The sequence below is a fragment of the Python bivittatus genome, unplaced genomic scaffold (genome assembly GCF_059951505.1).
Source record: "Python bivittatus isolate LINGU-HERP-01145 unplaced genomic scaffold, Pbiv_v1 ctg000330_np1212, whole genome shotgun sequence".
In the NCBI taxonomy this organism is placed as follows: Eukaryota; Metazoa; Chordata; class Lepidosauria; order Squamata; family Pythonidae; genus Python; species Python bivittatus.
The window spans coordinates 16,774,695-16,775,090 of record NW_028277058.1 but is presented as its reverse complement, the minus strand read 5'-3'; positions in this window follow the sequence as shown (position 1 = coordinate 16,775,090).

Here is a 396-nt window from a genome sequence, read left to right as displayed (position 1 = left end):
TTAAGTGGTTGCTTCCTTAAGATCATCTAGTTTTTAGTTAATAACCTCAACATTTTAATAGTTAGAAAAATTCTTTTCTTTTAAAGTAATCTTTAACAAAATGGGCTATCAACAGTGTCGTCCAGATAACTTGACAAAAGTCTATATCAGACCTTCTACAGATGTGCATTTTGTACTATAGCCAAGTTTGAAAAGCAAATAGCTCTGGTGACAGTGATGTTTGCCCTGAACGTGCACTAGAACTTTTTCTGTATCATTTTTTTTTAAAGCTGACGCAAATCTGACAAAGGGAGGTGTTGAGTTAACTTCTTTGTTGATTGGTTTGTCTAATATACTCCCATCTGCCTTTAAATCATAGTCTAGCTGTGGAAGGTCTTAAATGGAGACAATCTGAAA